This window comes from Zalophus californianus, chromosome 11 (genome assembly GCF_009762305.2).
Source record: "Zalophus californianus isolate mZalCal1 chromosome 11, mZalCal1.pri.v2, whole genome shotgun sequence".
Classification (NCBI taxonomy): Eukaryota; Metazoa; Chordata; class Mammalia; order Carnivora; family Otariidae; genus Zalophus; species Zalophus californianus.
In genome coordinates this window covers 18,295,873-18,313,849 of record NC_045605.1, presented here as the reverse complement: position 1 = coordinate 18,313,849, position 17,977 = coordinate 18,295,873, and the positions used below count along the sequence as shown (strand labels likewise).

The 17,977-nt window shown below is 41.8% G+C and overlaps 1 pseudogene; it reads left to right on the top strand.

Annotated features, from left to right (window-relative positions):
- Positions 1–786: 786 nt before the first annotated feature.
- LOC113913733 overlaps positions 787–17,977 on the top strand; it is a 75,862-nt pseudogene continuing 58,671 nt past the window's right edge.

Here is a 17,977-nt window from a genome sequence, read left to right as displayed (position 1 = left end):
TCTAGAACAAACCACCCAATGTTAACATCCAGATATGAATTTAAATCAAAATAATTTTATCTGTTATGGAGGAGAATTAATCTTCATATATGCTTTTCTGTAGCTGAATACTTCCCCCCTCCTCTTTTTATCACTATTTTATTAGCTTCTTTCATAAAAGCCACTGAAATGGACAAATAACTCTACTGTATACTTAATTTAAGTTCTACTTGCAGTTGTTAAAATGGAGCATGGATCAAATATGTCATAAACTCTGATTTGTCACCAGGTATTTCCTTTTAGTTCAGCTTAATGCATTTCAATGATGCCAAGGAAACATATATACCTAGAGGCATTCCCATCCCTAAGTATGCAGGTGGATACATTAGTAGCCTGTAATTTCACATAGATTTGGGAGTTAAACAGGAAAAAAAAAAGAAAAGAAAAGAAAATCAGGAAACGGTGCCGATATTTGTAGCCAGCGAGTTGCGTGATCCAGGTGCTGGAGTATTTGCATGTCTTTCCACCTTTGTTCCTTCAGAGGCGTTGAGGGTCTCAGCTATTGCTGACTAATTGATAGTTGTAGTAACCGCTATAGGCTCCTTAGATTAGAAATGCATGCAGACGTGGGTCTCGATTCAAACCCTAAGGAACGCACACCCTCACTTACTTACAGGCAGAAAGTCTTCATACTAATAGAGGTGTGATGGAGATAGCAGGTCGTAAAACAGAAGAGAAGAGAGAGAGAGAGATGGCTGGCTGGCAGCAACTATGCCCCTGCAAATAGTTCTAAAATGCGTTTGCAAAATGCAGAAGCCTTCAGCACCATCCAACAATTCAGACACCCTTTTTATTTCTTCTCTGCGGGACGCCTCCATCCAGACTATTCGCAAAAACACGGAAAAGGTGAGAGCCCTGCCATCTTAGCTCAGAATTCATCTGATTTCCTTTTTTCCCCCCTGCCTTGTATTCCTCAATCCATTGTCCATGCATCCGATGGCAGCCGCCCTTGCTCTTGAATGCAAGTGTCACAGCAGGAGCAGAAAGAGGGTTGAAGGAAGGCATTGTCAAAGCCATGGTCAGTCAGCTATTGTTTCTTTGCTTTCACGGCTCTGCTGTTTTTTTTTTTTTTTTTTTTTTTTCCTGAGGCTTTCCCTTACTAGTGGCCTCTGTCCAGGAGGAGGGAGAAAATTGCCAGAGTTCATAGAGTAGTAGAGTGAAGCCGTTTTTATTGCACACTGTTTGATAAACAGCTCAGTGATCCAGTCCACGAAATTAGGAGATAAAGCCAGAGTGGAGGGCTCTGGTGGGAGCGCAAGGGGGTGGTCTGGGGAGATTGTTTGCTCCAAACTAGATGCCAAAGGCAGTTTCTTTGCAAGGACTTCTGTGGTGGTATTTGTTTTCTGCTGCATTTTTGGTTTTAAAAAATCATGAGAAAAGTCTTTTTCATCTCTCAAGCTTTCCATTTGTTTATTTTTGTTCAGTTCAACAACTAGATGGAAATTTTAAGCAAGGCCAGATCTGCTGTTTGTGATTTGCTCAAATGTTGGAATCAGTTCAGCCTGAAATCAGTGATTGTCTTTTTCAGATCATTTAAGCTTGCATGTGAAATGTGTGTGGTAACTTTCCAATGTACATTACAAAAAAAAAAAAGAGAGAGAGAGAGAGATGCTTTTGACCATCATTGACGTGGCTATAAATCTTAGGATTATGTTATTTTGCACCTTAACCAGAGAGCTGTTTTTTTTGGGTGACATTTATACAAAAGTGATTATCTGCTTTGAGCAGGCCAACTCCTCTGATAACTCCCAAACTTTTCAAAGGCTACAGAGGCACATGCTCAAATAGATTTTTAGGAAAGTATTTCAAATGGCCATTTGACATAAGCATGAAAATGCTAGGAATTTTTTTCCAGCAACTTTAACTTCATGTAATCTCTATTTCTTCAACCGAATAAAAGTGATTAACACTGATTCCACGTAGAATCAGAAAGCAGATTAAATTTGAATTCCATATTCCAGCAATTTTGCCAAAAAACAAACAAACTTGCAAATTTTATAAACTTAGTTGCAGTGTAGAAAAATCATGTCTATAATTGATTCTCCAGTTTTCTTCCTTCTAAATATTGTACTATCTATACTTAATGTAGAAAAATTATTCCAAATTGAATCACTTTTTCTCCCCCCTCAAGCCATCTAACTTCTCACATGAGCTTGGGACTCTTCACTATTATCAGAAGTTGCTAAAACTCAGCATTTCAATCCTAAACTGTATTTTAAGCAGAGGAAGAAAATGTTTCTTTCAAGGAACCATTCGATTTTATAACACATGCTGGTGGATTGATGTTCGATATGAGCTCATAATTTCTTTCTTTTCCAAATAATGATTGTAGTCTGTCTGTGAAAGGGGGGGGGGAGAATAAATTTTGGGCTCCCTAAGAAAACACCTTAAATTAGAAGTCAGGGGATCCATCTGTATTAACAGCTACTTTGGCACCCCACAAATAAATTCCTCCCTTTCTGTTCTCACTGCCTTGATTTAGGGGACTTGGGCCCAGCCACCCTGCCTCCTTCTTTTGTGAAGGAACATTTTGAAATGTCTATAGAAAGCAAACTTCTCGAAGAAATGCAGAACAGGGCATGGTTTGAATGCAAGTCTGAATTTAATTGTGGCCACCCTGCTAGCACACTGTTTAATTTCCAACACACATCTACATGATCCTTACAGCAACTCGGGGCCAGGAATTGTGAGCAAGGAAAATTTATCTGTGATAAAGTTACATAACTTTTGCCAAGGAACAGTCACTTGGGGTTGATTCAAAAGTCAAATTTAAATAAATGTTCCCAAAGCCTTTGTGTACGGGGAAGTTGGTATTGCTAACTTCTTCAGAGTGTTTTGAGCCGCGAGGATTGGAGAGCCCCATCTTCTGACCAATCTACTTGGGCAGAATGTGAAGTCAGGGGCAAATGGCTGAAATATTACAAGGCCAGCTAGGATTTCCACTTTAAAATGCTGAAGACAAAGAGGTTAATGAAAAGCTCAGGGTCTCTATGATGGAAGTGGTATAAACAAGTTCCTTCTGCACTCCAAACAGTGGTTCTCCAAGGAGCCGGAAGGAACACTTAGTCCCTTAGTCCCATGGGAGAACAGACTTGGAGGGAACCCCATCTTTTAGCCTGTGCCCCCTGCAGATATTTAATTTCTGCTGGATCAACTTAAAAGGAACAACTGCTCTTGTGGCCAAGGTCAATCCCAGATATTTTAAAGGCATAAGTTCAAGTTCAACCATTAATCCAAATATTTTACACAACTGTCTAGAGTTGTTCCAGTAGATACAAAACTTGCAAAATCATACAGAAGACCTAACCTGGACATTTCTGAAAAAATGAAAACCCCATCTTTAATATTTTACATATTGAACGCGATGTGGTTAAAAGATTATTTGTGCCTTTTATCTGCTGGGCCTTAAAAATACAAATCTTTAAAAAACAAAGGGAAGAATAGTATCTTTTGGCATTTTGGAAGAACACCTTACTAAGAAGCAAGCAAAAGATCACATATATGTGTGTGTAAATGATAAAAAAGGATGTAGCTGTTCTACTTCTATTTGCCCATAGGCCCTCAGGCTGTTTTAATATAACCACTAAAATGGCAGGGGATGGCCCAAAATGCTAAACCATGTTCAATCCCCTCATTAACTCCAAACATTTTCATTCAACTGAAAACCTTTTTTTTTTTTTTTCCAAAAGCTTATGGTTTGTTGAGACTCTACAGTTAAGTTACAGACACACCTCTCAGGGTCATCACCTTTTAAATCCTTTTGGATTTCTTTTTTCTCTTCTAAATTTGGGGGACAGTTGTGCTATCCCTTTCTGAATGGATAGCACACCTCCTTCTACCTAACTGTATGAGGCCTTCAGAGATAAAGTTGTTCATTTAACTGCCTTTGTGACATAGGGTTCTAAGTACTCATAAGAAGTATAAAACATACTAGCAAAATGAAGACTCTCTACTGTGCTCATCAACCAGCACAACAAACTGTTCTTGTTGCATTTTGGGAAGCAAATAGAAAGCTCCTAATGGTTTGTTAAATTAGCAAAGAGGTGGCATTTGGATATGATGTTTTATGTTCAGGAGTTGGGTTTAAAAATAAGCAAATGTGGAGAATGAAGATGCCATTTACAAAGGACGCTTTGACCGAGCTCTTTTTTTCTCCCCAGATTTATTTTTCTGGGGTGAGGGGGGGAGGTGTGTACTATTTCACTTACATAGACTTGCTAGGCTAACTGCAGATGTTTGGGATTTCCTTGAAAAATAATTATATTATTTTGACAGTTGACATTTTAAGCACAGCATAAGAATCCTAAGAATATTTTAGGAGAAGTTACGTGGTAATCCAAGGCTTCCCCCCACCCCACATTCATTTAATCTGAAGTTCTATGTAAAAGAAACACTGATGATGTGGAGATCCATCCTCTACCCACTTCTCTGAGAGTAGATCTGAAAGGATGAGAAAAAGATATATAATATTATATAAACATACCCATGAATACGTAATCCATAAAATGCCTGCTCCAGGACTGTTGGCTCGAAAGTTTGTGGAAGGGTATTAAAAGGGATGTCTCAGATTAGCCATCCTTCAAACAGCGAGCGATATTGTAAGGCCTCTCTAACATTCTTCAATCCCTTTTTACAAGTCCCCGTCACTTTGGACCCTCTCACCCTTCCCTCCTCAACTCCAGCGACTGGCAAGATATGACTGAAATAGAGCCTGACAGGAAACACCAGTGCCATTTGCCCAGTGAAACCAGGTCATCTAAGCATCCAAGAACTCATAGAATAAATGTAATGTATTCACGTTGTTTAACCTCTGAAAGGAAACCGGTTATTGTCCTTGTTGAAAAACTTTTTCCCCCCCAAAATGCTGAAGTCATTTGATCATCACAATCTAATTTTGTCTTTATACTCTTGAAAGGAGTAACTTTCCCCCCCTTGACGTACATAAGGGGATACTGAGGACCAGAGAGAGCTTTGGCTTACCCAAGGTTGAGAAACCCATGGTGCTGGATCAGTGGACCAAAGTGAAGAAACTAAGCTTCCTAGTTCAGCTCCTTGTGCCAGCGCTCATCACTTTGCATGGTTACTCTTGAGATCTCAGAGCAATTCTGGGCTGGTTGGTAGGATCCAAGACCTAGCCTGCCCTTAAAAACTGACAATCAAAGAGGAAAGTTGTTTCAATAAGATGCACTTTGCTGGTTTCAGGGACCTATTTCCTGGTAAAGAGAATCAGTCTTTCTGCACATTGGAGACATTTAAGATAGTTTTGAATTTCCCTTTCTTTTCATGTAAAGCATTAACAAAGCAGAACATGGGAACATTAAGATGGATCGTATTAGAAGAGTCGAAACTTCTGAAAATGGTTTCCACCCCCCTCCCCCCACTACTTGCTCATCTGGGAAATGACCTAAAATGGCACCTCAGCATGGTGATCTTCACTGGGGCCCATCCTTCCCTGATGAGGACTCGTTCTTTTGGATATGCCCACCACTTCATTTTATACCAATGAAATTTGGTGGTATGGATAATCAGTTAGAATCACTTAAGCCCAGACTCAATGTTTTTTTTTTTTTTTTTTTTCCTGGTATCAGATTTTACAGGACGAATCTGAACCAGGGCCTCAATTCTTGACTTCATTTCATTCTTCTTGATGGAGCCTTAACACACTGCATTACGGCTAATCACACAAATGACCTCATTGTAGAAAGGCAATCATCTATCCTTGATCGTAGAAATTGAGAGTAATCATGACTCTGGGGACTTTTAAATAAAATCATAAAATGTGAATTCAAGTTCACCAATATCCCTATGTCTTTTATCTTAAATAAGATGTGCAGGGTCGTTATTTTTTGCCTCTGAGTAATTTCACACACAAACCTATCAGGAAAGAAACTCTAAGATTTTTTAACATGTCTGCTATTTTGATGGCAACCATGCTTTCTGTCCCTCCTCTCAGTCTGTGTGCTATGACCAATGTTGAACTTGTTCTTTTTATTTAACTCAAGTTAATATGATTTCCCAACTTCTAGAAAAATGGTTTCTCAGGGGTGGCTCACTAGCTAACAGTGTTTTGAATGATAGTTTCAGCTAAGTTGTACCTAAGCTTTCAAAATGGTTGGGCAATTTATAAGCTTGTAAAAGGTTATTTGTGTTATTTTATTTAAATATGGAGAAAAAGAGAGACTTTATCATGTTTATGCTTTTAAAAAACATGGTAATTATTATTACTGTGTAAAAGAAAACATACCACACATTGTTTTCATAACTTTTAATAATAAGGTGCAATTGAGTGTATGCCCATAAATATCTTGATATTTTGGTGTATTTTTTAAAAACAAAATTTCAAATATTTCAAAATTTCAAAACTCTTCAGTTGTGGATAAAGTAATGTTAAAAGTTTTCGTTATCCAATAGGCCTGTGTACTATGAACACACTGAACAGTGATCCAACCCTCAGCTTTGAATAGAACTTGTCACATAAGTAGGCGTTACTTTTGATTTTCCTGAGAATTTTATTTCTGTGTCCCCTCTATTTTTTTTTCTTTTTTACTCCTGAACAAGATTAATATGACACATACCAACCTTGTGAATATATTGGGACAACTGGAGAGGAGCAAAATGGCTAGTATTTGGCTGGATAAATAAGCTAGAAATTAGAACAGTGACAGATGCTTGTTTTTGGTGACTTGACTTGAAATACCAGGATAGATACAGGACAATGGCTAGGGTTGGGGTGTAGCCATGAAAGGCTCAATCCGTCCTTTCCTGGAAACACAACTGAGAAGGGCATTGCATCCTCTCAACTTATTCTGGAACATTCCATAAGACTATGTCAATTGACAAATATTTGCTGAATGCTTGTGCTCAGTCCAAGGCTGGAGGAGGTGTCAAAATGTAAGAGTGGTAAAAGATACAGTGAGGAGCCCTGCAAAGAAACAACAGTACATTCAGTTTAGTTGTTCTAGAACATTGGCGAGTGGAGCTATTTGTCAGACACTGTGCCATATGCCACAGGTAAGAAAGAGAAAAATATGTTTCGGACCCCTAATGGAGTTACAGTCTTAGTTAAGGACATGGACTCCTCAATAGATAGTTTCAGTAAAAAGTGGTATATGCAGTGTGCTGTGGTGAAGCAAGGCATTGCCACTTCTTAGAGCTGGGAAAAGCTGACTAGGACATGATGTCTAATTTGAACTTTGAAGATATATTTAGTGGCCACTAAAATTCTGTACTCTTGTTTGGTGCTGGGGATTCAAAGAAAGATAAGACGGTATCTATCTTTGAGGAGATCACAATTTAATTTAGTCGACAAACAGGTCAGGAAACTCAGCGCACACTCACATACACACACACGCAAACACACACACAGAGTGCAGTAGGGTGTAACTATAACAGACTTAAACAATTATATAGGAGACCAAAAGAAAGACCTGTAGCTTTTTGGAGGGAGTCAAGGAAGGTAGCCTACCCAAACTGTTGGTCAGTAGATTAGCACTGTGAATAGAATGATACGAAGATGCAGAGGAGAGAACAGCTAATTCTGCCTGGAAGAGGAGAGGAATTGGTGAAGACTTCATGGAGGAGTTGGCCTTGGTTTGAGCACTGAAAGTTAAGTGGGATTTTTTTCAGGTAGGGTTAATGATATGAGAACAGAAGGGAATTCCAGGGTGAAATGGCATGAATCAGGGAAGGGGGGTGTGAGAGGGTATGGTGTGTCTAGGGCAACAAGGTCTAGTCGGTTTGTCTGGAACCTCCTGGGCCTGGAAGAAATTGGAGGAAATCAGGTCAGGAAAGTGGCCTGGAGCCATGGGAAAGCCAGGTTAAAGAACCTGTTGTTTGTTCCTGAAAGGCAGTGAGGAGCCGTTATTCCTGGAAATTTTGAAAAGTAATTTGGGCAATAGAGGGAGAAAGGATCGGAAAGGAGGAGGTTTAAAACGATGGTGCTCAACAGTGATGGGCAATATATCAGAAAAATCTGGGAAGCTTTTGCAAAATACACAGGCTATTTTTTTTCCCCTCCCTAGTCTTCTGTCTTTTCCCTTACCTCAGCCAAGTTTCTGACCTGATACAGGGTGATGGGAAGGTAAATAAGGATATTTTGAAAGGCTTGCTAGGTGATACTGATACATCATGCCCTCCACCATTGCATTAACTCAGTCAAGAGATGTTCGTGGAACGCTGAGGCAATGTAGATGAGGGAGGATGATCTCAGCATTGCACATAAATTGGGATTAATAGGATGGATTGGAGGTGGGTATGTTGGAGAGGAAACATGATAAATACTTGAGTATCTAGTGTAAGCAACTGAGAAACCATGAACGGAAATGAGTCCAAGGAGAGGAGCCGCATCTTTGGACAAGTTCATGGATTCAACTTGGTACCTGTAGAATTTGAGGTCCCTGTAGGCAGTTAGAAACAGAAGAAGCTGGAGTTCAAGAAAGCTTACAACCATACATACCTGAATCCATTATGAAGCAATAGAAAATACCATATAATGTTTTAAAAAGGCAACAAAAACCCTGAGACAAGGGAGATTTGTATTGGCTGGAACAGATGGATAAGTCTTCATGAAGAAGTAGAACTTGAATTGCATCTCAAAGCATAAATAGAAAATTCAACTTCAAGAAATGAGATTAAAAATGGAGATCATTTGCAAAAAAGTGTGGGAGAGAGAGAAAAATGCTGTTTCAGGAGGGCAGAACAGTAATATAAATGGCTTAATAATAAAACTTAATACACTCTCATTTATTTCTCATTCTTAGCTGGGGCCATTATTATTTGCAATTTATAGATGAAGAAATAAGCTCAGAGAGGTTAAACAAATGATCCAGATAGTTCCAAGGGAAACAGTGTGCCTTGACTCTAGAGCCTTTACAAGAGTTTTGTTCTGATCCATTAGGTTGTGTGTCCTTAAAGGCAGGGTTCATTTCTTACATATTCTTAAATACCTTGTGGCTAGTGGTAGCCTGAAAATAGAGTAGACTCTCAAAAACTATTTGCTGAATTAAACTTCTCATTTTTTTTGTGCATCAGTTTAATTATTCATCATCTATACTTAAGACTAAACGTGGAACGTAACATTGTAGGACCAAAAAGTACCATGATGATTTTCTAATCCAGTCAGCTCATGTTATAAGGAAGCAAGTTAAGTCTTGGGAGAGGAAGTAACTTACCTAGAATTTCACATCCGTGTCACATCTCATATCATAAATCTCACATCTCCTATTGGCAGAGTGAATCAAGACCTCCATCTCCACTCTTTCTTCAACTCGAGCTTATCTCGCATACCACTGAATCCAAGAGAGTCATATGTGCAAAGTGTGAGGCTGTCCTCCTTCCCCTGAGCTCTACAGAGTTAGATGGGAATGAGACATGTGGATAGGACATAGAAGGTTATTTGATAGGTAAGATCTTTGACTATCTTTTTAATTACCCGGTCTAGTCATTGTATTTAATGGCTTGAATAAGAGAAGGATGATGCAGAATTCAGACATGGCATTTAATGAGCAGTTCATCTGAGAAAAGAACAGCAAGTAAAAGGCTGAGGGAGGTAGTAAATGTTTCAGTGTGTTTGGTGATCGGATGCTATGGAGTCACCTTTGGTTTGCTATTTTTTAAATGGAAAAAAACGTAGTCTCACCTGCTCAGGGCAGATGAGGAGAAATACCATCCCCAGGCTGGAGAACTGACAAGGGAGCGGTGTGAGCCATGGCGGAAAGGGTCCAGGGCTGGGATCCAGGACCTCTAGGGGCACTAGCAGGCTGTGAGATTTGGGGGCTCTCCCAGGTTCCACATCTGTAAATGAAAGGATTAGATGAGATTTGTCTAGCTTTTGTTTATCACTTGCCCCTTCTCAACTAAACCCCTGCCCAAAGCTGATGAGCCCCTCCTTCCCAGCAAGGGAAATAAAGAAATAACTTGAGCCTGTTCTACACCACCATGAATGTTGGTTCCTAAGGCTGAGCAGAGTCTCTGGGGCTGCATGAGCACTGAGTGGCAGACTCCTTACTCAACCAACACCACCAGGGTCCAGGTGGCCTCTCTGGTCCCGTCAGCCTGATCTTCTAGGCCCATCCCCATCAGCCTGTCCTCCGGGCTGGACTTGACTTCTGGCCTTCTGTGCTTTACCTCAACTATACGTTCTTGATGATGACCATTCATTGATCTCACTCTTCATCTGCTTCTCCCATCCTGCCCCTCACGTTACATCCCTTTGATTTTTTAATGCATTTTTTCTTTAAAAATTTTTACTTTTTAATTAACATATCATGAAACTGACTTATTTGAGTATACATTTCTATGAATTTTAACACAGCTATAGATTCAAGCAATCATCACCAAAAGCAAGATCCAGAACAGTTTCCTCAACTCCAAAACATTCTTTCATGCTCTTCCTTTGTAGTCATACTCTGCTCTCACCCCTGGTCCCTGACAATGCTGAGATGTTGAAAATCTTATATAAATGAAATCATGCAAATAGAGCTTTTTGAGAATGGCTTCTTTCACTCAGTGTAATGCCTTTGGGGTTCATCCACATTGTTGTATGTATCCATAATTTACACCTTTTTTTTTTTTTTTTTTTTTTTTTTTTTTTTTTTTTTTACTGCTGAGTGGTTTTCTGTTCTATGGATATGCCACATTTATTTTATACATTCACTGGTAGTAGGACATTTGGATCATTCCCAGTTTGGGGTGATGACGAACAGAGCTGCCATAAATATCTATGTATGAGTGTTTGCGTGAGCCTAAGTTTTCTCTTCTCTAGGGTAGTTCCCCAGGCCGGGGAGTGCTGGGTTGACCCCCTTCATAGGGATTTGCCTCCCATTTAGGAGCCTCAGTTGGCCCTACCCTGGGACTCCTGATGCTGCGTTCTTACTTGCTGCCTGCCTTCCTCCTCAGATGAGCAGGCCTGTCTGCCAATGTGCCAATGTCCTGCTGGCTCCATGTCTTCCCTCCCACCCCACTTTCTGGCGAGGCGCTCCCAGCAAGTGATAAGACTAGAGCCCATTTTCATTAGTCTGAGTCTCTTCCGGCTCTGGATTTGCCCGGAATCAGATTATTGCACCAGTGCTGTAGTACCCTCTGCTGGCTGATCGGCAAAGCTGGCTTCCAGCCTGCGCTGAGGGAGAAGTCGTAGGTGCAGGGGCAGAAAGACAAGTAAGTCGGGGAGGGAGGTATAGTTGTGGCATGCTACCATTGTAGTGACAGTCTGACAAGGACACTTCATGTATTTGATGCTACACATATAGATAAATGCTGTAATATTTTTGTGGAACCCTACAATATTGTGCTTGTCTTCTCAATTGTAGGCAAAGATGGGCTGTCTGGAAAGCTGGACTCAGCCTGGAGCCTGCTACCCAGATTGCTATTTTGTGAAGACTTCCGCATACAAATGACTCAGATGGAAACATTCAGAAATGATCTTGGAGGGCCATCTGGTCCTTGCTGGTTCTAAAAGCTTTATTCAGCCTGGTGGATGGATCCAGTACAAAAGATAGTGAGGGCCCTTCATTGAGGTTTAAATATGCTCCACGGACCGAGGCGAGAGGCTGACTTTAGAACTAGCTGATGCAGATGCTCAGGGGCCAACTGATGGCGCCTCCCCCTTCTAGGTCCGTGGAAGTCTGGTGAATGTTTAACTGATGATCATGCAGTTGTATGGAGGCTTCGAAACACACACACACACACACACACACACACACACACACACACACAGTTTTGCATCAGTGGGGAGCATGTGTTAATTTGTCTGGGTGTCTGAAACGGGTGGGAATGAGGCTGACCCAGCAGGTCAGGCAGTGAGGTCTGTCAGAGCCATGGGATCATGGTGATGTGTCATATTTAATCTGTGAAGACAGTGCTGCCAGCCTTGCATTTTGGACAGTGGTGCTGATGGGCTTGCCGTGGGCACTCACTGGCCGCTTGCCTTTTGACCCGAGGTATGGCTGTGTGTTCTGTGGCCGAGGGACAGGGAATGTTTCCTTGCTGGGAGGCTACCAGGCTTGGATGGGGATGGAATCCTATGCTCTCAGCCTCATCTCCGGGCTTTGACGGAGTCCAGAAGAGACTGGGCGTGTAGTGAGAGGGACGCTGAGCACCAGGGAGCATGGGTTTGAGACAGCCATCTCATCCGGCCAAGCACGTGAAGAGCCCCCTCCTTTTGTTCCTCTGGGCTCTAGCTTTCTCTTCTGACAGTGGCGTGAGGGGAGACGGGCGCGCGTCCTTTAGTTTATGCAGACAGAACCACAAGACATCCTACGTTATGACAACGTAATCCATGCTTTAATGCTTTCTCACTCCCTAGGATGAAACGTTACTGAGTCCAGGGGTTGCACCTCATCTCCATGTGCCCCCAGCCTTAGCACAGTGCTGAGCCCACAGATACATGGGAAAGGGAGCTCATTAAATGCTAAGGAGAGAGGCATGTTGTTTGAAAGGCACCCAAAAGCTGGGTGAGGTATATAAGTGTTGGGACGATGGGGAAATTATTTTCCCTTTACCTCAAGTAATCTGTCTTTCTTGTATTCCCTCTCAGTAAAGATGCTGCTGTTCCATCTTCCATTGTTCTCATCTTTCCAAGACTGTGGTGCTCCAGGAGATCTGCCCTGTGGAAGGGGAACCCAGATCTAGACTATCGGTCAGATGAAGTCAACTGGTAAGTCCTTCCCTGCGAGTTTAATGTTTTGTTTCAAAAACGTATCAAATCACTACAAAGGCCACATTGGTCTCCATTGCCCCTGCCCGAAGACATGAAGCAAAACCTCTTACCAGTCAAAAGCAAAAGTTAACGATTTAGAACTTTTTAGGCTATTCTGATATGTCTGTTCTATCAAGATGGCGCTGCAAGTGATGTCTAACTATGGATGGAGAAATTTAACATTATTGGTTTTATGAACCTGTGGTGAGGCTTATGGTCTGCAAGAAAGACTCTGTCGGGGTCCAGAGTTCACCATCTTTCTTCAGCAAAGCTTTCCCTCTTCTCCTCTCAGGATCCATGCTTTCTCACAGAATCTTAGCCTTTCTTTGTTAGTGGTTTTATAGGGGCTTCCTCTAGCACGGTCCCTTGCAGTGTTTGCCAGGGCTAGAGATTTCCATTCGCTCCTGCTAAGTTTACTGATGGTGGTGATTGCAGTGCCTGTATTCTCTTATTTTTTTATTTTTTAGTAAATATACATGACATAAAAATTACTATCTTAATCATTTTTTAACAAAGTTATTACAATATTATTGACTATATTTCCCATGCTGTACTTTTCATCCCTGTGACTTATAATTGGAAGTTTGTACCTCTACCTCTCCTTCCTGATATCAACGCCCGTCTCCCAATTTTCCTCCCCTTTGAAAACTACCGGTTTGTTCTCAGTGCTTACGAATCTGTTTCTGTCTTTTTGGTCTGTCTGTTTGTTTTGTTTTCTAGATTCCAGATACAAGTGAAATCGTATACTATTTGTCTTCACAGTTTGTTGTGTTGTGACTGGCTTCTGTCACTTAGTGTTATGTCCTCCAGTCCATCCATACTGTAGCATGTAGGAGGATTTCCTTCTTTTGTAAGGCCGAGTAATATTCCATTGTATGTATAGACCACATTTTATTTATTCATTCATCTGTCAGTGGACACTTGGGTCACTTCCACCTTTTGGCTCCTGGCAATAATTCTGCTATGAACACGGATGTACAAATATCTCTTCAAGACCCTGCTTTCAGTTCTTTTGGACATGTACCCCCAAGTGCGATTGCGAAATCATAGGGTAGTTCTATTTCTAGGTATTAGAGGCACCACCATACACTATCTACCAACTGGCTACGTTATCTTACATTCCACCAAGAGGGCATATGGCTTCCAATTTCTCCATACTTTCTCCAATGCTTATTTTCTGCTTTTTTGGGGTAGCAACCATCTTAAAGAGAGGGAGGTAGTATTCCACTGTAATGTAAGTTTTGCATTTCCTTGAGAAGTGGTGATATTTTCACGCACTTACTGGCCATTTGTATGCATTATTTGCCAAAATTCAAGTCCTTTGCCCATTTTTGAATCGAGTTACTTGTTTTTGTTGAGTTGTAGGAGTTTTTCATCTATTCGGGATCCCTCATCAGACGATTTGCAAATATTTCCTTCCATTCAGCGGATTGCCTTTTTGCTGATCATGCCATTTAATGCACAGAAGTTTTAAATTTTGATGTAGTCTGATTTATCTATTTTTTTTTTTTTCGTTTTCTGCTTGGCTTTTGATGTTACATCCAAGAAATCATTGCCAAATCCAATGTAATGAAACTTATCCCTATATTTTCTCTTAAGTGTTTTGTAGCTTTAGGCCTTATATTTAGGTCTTTGATTTATTTTATATAGTACCTGTTTTTAACCTTCCCTAGACGGTGAGTCTCTTGAGCGCAGAGGCTGTGGCTGTCCATCTGCATATTCTTGGCACTTAGGGTATACCTGGAACGGAGTAGGTGATCGGTAAATTATAGCTGAAGGAAACAACTTTATCAGATACGATGAGACTACACCAAAGAATGTATTTATAGTGATTTGCCTTCTCCATATTAATGATAGCACACTGCCTTGGGGACCCATAAAGAAATCTCTGAATTAAAAAAGTAATACTTCTTGCAAGGGCTTTTTGGCATTTTATGTATTTACTTTTTCATCGAGGATATTTAATGGAATATTTGACTAGTTGTCGTACTGGTTGTGGCCTCATCACACTTGACCTTGAGTGCCTTTCTCACAAGCTCTGTGCACAGTTAGCTCTAGACTGATAAAACTGTGCGAAGAGGTTGTTTCTCCTGTCCACACGGGGCCCCCAAACCCCGGGTCAATCAATGGAAGAGGCAGGCACCCTGTCAACAGCTGACCAAGTTAGCTTCGTGACCTGAGGCAAGTTTTCCATATCTCTGAGACTCCTTCAGTTCCTTTATTTATATGAGAGTCCTAGTTCTAAAATTATCCATGTAGATACCGGTGGTAGGATATTTCAAATAGAAGTAGAATTTTTTAAAATTGTATTTTATTATGTTATGTTAATCACCATACATTACATCATTAGAAGTAGAAATTTAAGTACCTTTGGGAAGAAACCAAGAGAAGATGGACCACAGTCTCGCTTGCAGAGAACCTTCCTACCCTAGAGATGGTCTGAGAGTCAGGTGGAGAGAAGGCTGTACCCACAGTCTGCAGAGATGTTCTTGCTTGCACCGCATGCGCTGTCAGGGAAGGCGGTGAATTGAGAAAAAGTCCTATTATTGTTGTTGTCATTGCGTCAAGGACATCAGCCCATTTCAGACATTCCAGCGCCAGTTGTCTTGTACTTGGGTGTGTGTGGTGGCACAACCAGTTTAAAAGATAAGAGGGCTCTTGGTTACACTGTTAGTTAAAGCTGTGAAGACTGCTCCTCCCCCCGCTCCCCAAATCCCATACATCCCACGTGTTTCTTGGTGAGTTTCAGCCATGTTTGAGAGATAGTTATGGCTCCAGCCTCCCTGGTGGACTCCTCCACAGGGCAGCCTAGGTGTACTAGCATCTGATGCTGAGGTCTCCCCTCTGCCACAGCCATTCTTGGACCTTTCTGAGCCTGGGCACTGGGTCATCTTTATGGTGCCCATCAACAGCAGGGCCTAGCAAGGGCGTCAGGGAAATCTGGATTCTGATCTCTACTCTTTCCATCTAGATGAGGTTTGGGCAAGTGAATGACCCCCCATGGGAATGGGTTTTGACAAGTGTGAAATAGTAGAGTTTTTATCTACTATTTTATATAGAGAATTGGGTTGTCGAAAGAGGGAAGAGTGGAAGGAACTAAGTTTATTGAGCTCTTTTATATGCAAGGTACTCAGCCAGCGGCTTATACAGTTTTGCTTAATGCTCACCTTAGGATGGGAAAATTGATGCTCAGAGAGGTTAGGTGACTTGTTCAGTGTCACACAGCTTGTACACAGCAGAATCAGGATTCTAATGCATATCTGGTGGATCTAAAGCCAGTGTTCTTTCTCCCACATCATCGGACCTTGGTCTGGAATTAAATGGGTATATTCTGCACTGATGGGAAACCCCTTTTCCCTCCTTCCACTGCTTATGTTGCTAATTTGCTTTCATTCGGGCACCTGTGAAGGAGGCTCTCAACCTTTGAGCCTTCTGGCTTTTACCTTTGCTGAAGGGCAGATACCACCTATTTTTCCCAGAAGCTATATTTTCTGGAGAAAACAGAAACTTTGGGTCAAATTGTCAAATGAGGGGCCGGGGGTGAGGGTGGGGGTGGATGCAGTGTAAAAATTGCCCCAAAGACAAAGAGTGAAGTACAAGTGAGGCTTCATTTATCTGTGATTCCAACTTGTGGTCGTTTCTTTTGCTCTCTTTTCCTTTTTCTAAACATATTGTTCAAAAACTCATTCTTGCTGGGGGCCCTGGTGAGTGTTATGGTGTCCAGATTCCTGCTCTGGGGCCCTGGATTCACAAAGGCCAAGTTGACGTCCATTCTGCATCTGGCTTATTTGATGCCAGAGGAGCGCTGAGGTCTCCTGAGAGAGCCAGGAGAGATTTGCCTCCTGCAGAGGTTTGGATAAGCCCCAGCTAATCTCCATGGCTTCTTAAGGGCACACCTGCTTGTCTGCCAGCCAGCAGCCTCCTCGCTCATTTCCCGTGGGACGGCTGGGGTCAGAGGGCCTCCAGAAAGCCTTTTATCCCCCACCACCCCGCCAGGCCCCCCTCAGCAGCACCTGGGTCCAGACATAAGACTTTCTTTGAGGGGAGGTCTAGACGTTGTCCCTCCCAGAATGGGGGCTGGTGCCCTTTTCCTTCCTTTTGAGGCAGCTTGCTTGTTCCTTCCTTCTAAATAAGCATTTAATTCAAGCTTTATCATGCATGGCTCGAACTTTATCCCACTGGGGCCAAGTTGATCTGATTTAGTTTCTGGGCTGCTGAGCTGTGAACACATAGTAGGTGCTCAGTAAGGAAAGATGAGGTCTGGTGATGATCTGCTTAGGACTCCATGAAAGATCCACTGTCACTTTCCATCTGTCTCATCGCTGGGATGTGATAGTAACACCAATAATATAACATGTCAGAGAATTCAAGTCATTTCTGGTCAGCCGTGGGAGTTAGGGATTCTCTCCTTCCTCCTTTCCCAAATCACACTGTCCTTCTTAATTATCCTTTAGGAGTAGCTAGTGGTGAAGTGGATTTGTATTCTATGGGCATTGTGCGTAGGATGGGCAGCCAGGGACTGTTGTTGGACATAGGAAGCTCCCAGGTGTTGCCTTCTTTCTTTTTTTCCTTCCTTCCTTCCTTCCTTCCTTCCTTCCTTCCTTCCTTCCTTCCTTCCTTCCTTCCTTCCTTCCTTCCTCCCTCCCTCCCTCCCTCCCTCCCTCCCTCCCTCCCTCCTTCCTCCCTCTTTCTTCCCTCTCTCTCTGTCTCTGTCTCTCTATTTTTTGTATGTCAAATGGAAGCATGATCATTTTTGAAGAGTACTGTGAAGGGCAATCTATAAGGGTATGGCTGAAAAGAATCTAATTTAAAAAAACTGATCCTCTCTTCCTTTGAACTCACCAATTGTTCTGCAGGTTTGTAATTCCGCTTGTTCCTAATTCCACTAATATTTGTTAAGCCCTTCTTCTAAGTCCCTGGGCTGAGTAAGAGGGGATGAATCCAGCCCCATGGAAACCAGTTTACCTAGGAAGATAGGCCACTGGAATTACATGAGAGAGCCGTGTGTGGGTTGAGGGCGTATTTGAGCATTAAAGAAGGGAGTGGGTTAAATAAGCCTCAATTCCTCTGATTGTGGGCATGATATCACAAGCTTCTCCATTCTTCAGTTATCTTCCCCAGACCATGCCAGGTATACAGTGTCATCTCCGTATAATAGATGAGGAAATAGAAGCTCAAACGGTTGAGTCATTTGCCAAGTTGGTTGTAGTGCAAAAGCAATAGCCCGGGTGATACAACTAGGGT